The sequence below is a fragment of the Sphaerodactylus townsendi genome, linkage group LG06 (assembly GCF_021028975.2).
Source record: "Sphaerodactylus townsendi isolate TG3544 linkage group LG06, MPM_Stown_v2.3, whole genome shotgun sequence".
Lineage (NCBI taxonomy): Eukaryota > Metazoa > Chordata > Lepidosauria > Squamata > Sphaerodactylidae > Sphaerodactylus > Sphaerodactylus townsendi.
The window spans coordinates 1,739,541-1,742,990 of NC_059430.1; positions in this window are offsets into that span (position 1 = coordinate 1,739,541).

The window sequence follows — 3,450 nt, forward strand, 5'->3', positions numbered from 1 at the left end:
GATGGGAACTGTAGTCCATAACATCTGGAGGGCCACGAGTTTGACACCTGTGTTCTAGATAAACCCTCTGCCCGTTCAGTCGGGTTGTAGAATGGAGACAGTCCTGGTGGCCCTAGCAGACGACCTCCATCTGAATGCAGACAAGAGCTACACTTCTCTGATGCTCTCACGAGACCACTGCCTTTGACTCTGTGGTGGGCCCCGCCATTTCATTGAGTCCCTGGAGCTAGAAGGAAGGATTCAGAGTGTTGTGGATTGGCCTAAACCATTCGTTATAGGTAAGATGCTCTTAAGGGCCAGCTGCCATCAGGCTGAGACCTAACCTGCGTGGTTCCGCAAGGCTCACTCTCGCCCCCACCAGCCTGGCCATTCCATCTCAATGTCAAGAGCCCTTCAGAGAAACGATTCATGACCTCAGCCCAGCCACTGCCGAGTGTGAAATGGCACCTTTTCTGCAGACTCTCCCTCAGTGACTGATCCATAACCAGGTGGCCACCAAGGGAAAGTTAAGGCTGCTCCCATAAGGAATAGAATAGTCATCGCAGTGTTGATTGTAACTGCACATCACTCCTTCTTACTACAGTGATTGAGGGACTGGAGCACCTTCCTTACGAGGAGAGGCTGCAGCGTTTGGGACTCTTTAGTCTGGAGAGGAGACGTCTGAGGGGGATATGATTGAAGTCTATAACATTATGCAAGGGGTAGAAAATGTAGACAGAGAGAAAATGTTCTCTTTCTCACAATACTAGAACCAGGGGGCATCCATTGAAAATGCTGGGGGGGAAGAATTAGGATTAATAAAAGGAAACACTTCTTCACGCAACGTGTGATTGGTGTTTGGAATATGCTACCACAGGAGGTGGTGATGGCCACTAACCTGGATAGCTTTGAAAGGGGCTTGGACAGATTTATGGAGGAGAAGTCGATCTATGGCTACCAGTCTTGATCCTCCTTGATCTGAGATTGCAAATGCCTTAGCAGACCAGGTGCTCAGGAGCAGCAGCAGCAGCAGCAGAAGGCCATTGCTTTCACCTCCTGCAGGTGAGCTCCCCAAGGCACCTGGTGGGCCACTGCGAGTAGCAGAGAGCTGGACTAGATGGACTCTGGTCTGATCCAGCAGGCTAGTTCTTATGTTCTTATGTTCTTATGTCCTCCACTTTCCCTTTTATTGTCTGGCGTTGTGCAAAGGGGGAGGAGAGGCAGGATGGGATAGCCCGATTTGTCAGATCTCAGAAGCTAAGCGGGGTCAGGACGTGGAAGGGAGACCACCAAGGAAGGCTCTGCAGAGGAAGGCCATGGATGGCAAACCACCCCTGTTTCCTGCTTGCCTTGAGAGCTCTTTGCTGGGGTTGCCATAAGTTGGCTGTGTGCCAGGGGGTGCCTTCCCTGCTGCCATCAAAGGGATGGGATGAAATGCGTGGATTCACACCTGGCTGTGGGGAGGGGGCACCTTCTGATATGTTAATGGATCTTTTATTTTGCTTTCCTTTGATCTAGTAACTGTAGCTAACCAGAAGCAACCCTGGTGCCTTCCCAGTGGGAGGGGGGGTGGCTGGTGGCTGAGAACTACCCCTGTGCTGGCCTTAGGATGCTCAACTCCCAAACATCTCTCTTTCTGTTGTGTTATTCTCACATTCCATGGGAAACAGGGAGGGGGGATTTATGGGGGCGGGAATAAAGGCAACCGTATTCTTGTGGTCTGGCAGAGCCGACTTTCTGAAAGCCAGGTTCTTGCTGTTACCAATAAAGACTTCTGATCGACCCATCAGAGCCTGCTTATTGACTTCAGTTTCAAGACCTGATACTGTGACTTAGTGGCACTTTATACAGACATATTGTGCCAGTGATTTATTGGCAAAGTCTGTGATTATGAAACAAGTAGACTGAAATATTTGTTGACATTGTGAATATCTTTTAGGGAGGGGGATAATCCCTCGCGCGTAATTTGTTCACTGCTGCCACACACTGAATGAGCATTTGCATGGAGCTGTCCACCCCAAGCCAAAGGCCTCTTCCTAGATCAGCCGCCATCGGCTCAGACCCCATCAGAGCATATTTAAAGATAAGATGTTTTGTGCTTGACATTTTGAGTTTCGTTCCTCGTGTTGTTGTCTGCTCATCCAGTGTGGAGAAATCCTCGTGTCATTCCGCAGAGTGCATTTTGGATTGTGCCATCTGGAATAATGTAGTATTGTCTGCAATACTGTACGTACTTTGTTCTAGATCAGTGATGGCAAACCTTTTTGAGACCGAGTGCCCAAATTGCAACCCAAACCCCACTTATTTATCGCAAAGTGCCAACCCGGCAATTTAACCTGAATGCTGAGGTTTTAGTTTAGAAATGACAATTGGCTCTCTCTTCCTCCGCCCCACCCGTTTGAGCAGGAGCCAGCCTGCTCTAGCCTCCAGCAAGTCCCGTGTGCACCGCTCTGTGCCTCTAGCATCTCTGCCTCCTCTGCTCGGGCAGCAGCCACCTGGAGCACAGGCACCAGGTCCGCCAGCCGAGCAATTCTCACCGCAGTGCGCACACATCATGCTCAGTGGCCCAGGCCAGCCTAGATGTGTGTGGGTGGGTGGGGGGTGATTTTCCACCCCCCACATGACAAACTCTGTGTGTGCGTGCCCACAGAGAGGGCTCTGAGTGCCACCTTTGGCACCCGTGCCATAGGTTCGCCATCACTGTTCTAGATCATTCTGTGAATAAAGGAAAGAGCGGTGAAGCTAATGTCCTCCCTTGGGGGTCCCAATGCTGGCTTCTTTCCATTGTAAGGACCCTCGGTTTACTTTTACCCTGAGCTTCCTTTCAGTTAAAGGTAATCAGTTAAAGGTATATAGGAGCAGCAGTGGTGTAGGAGGTTAAGAGCCCATGTATCTAATCTGGAGGAACTGGGTTTGATTCCCAGCTCTGCCGCCTGAGCTGTGGAGGCTTATCTGGGGAATTCAGATTAGCCTGTACACTCCCACACACGCCAGCTGGGTGACCTTGGGCTAGTCACAGCTTCTCAGAGCTCTCTCAGCCCCGCCTACCTCACAAGGTGTTTGTTGTGAGGGGGGAAGGGCAAGGAGATTGTCAGCCCCTTTGAGTCTCCTGCAGGAGAGAAAGGGGGATATAAATCCAAACTCCTCCTCCTCCTCCTCCTCCTCCTCCTCCTCTTCTTCTTCTTCTCCTTCTCCTCCTCCTCCTCCTCCTCCTCATTTGCTAGCCCATGGTCATTACTGACCCATGGGGTGATGCCACATCACAACAGTTACTAGGCAGACTATGCTTGTGGGGTGGTTTGCCCTGGTCTCCCCCAGTTGTCTACACTTTGCCCCCAAGAAGCTGGGTCCTCATTTTGCCTTCCTGAGAAGGATGGAAGGCTGAGTCACTCTTGAGCCGACTGCCTGCATCCAGCTTTGTGGGGATCCAATTCAGGTCATGAGCTGAGCGTTGACTGCATACTACAGCTT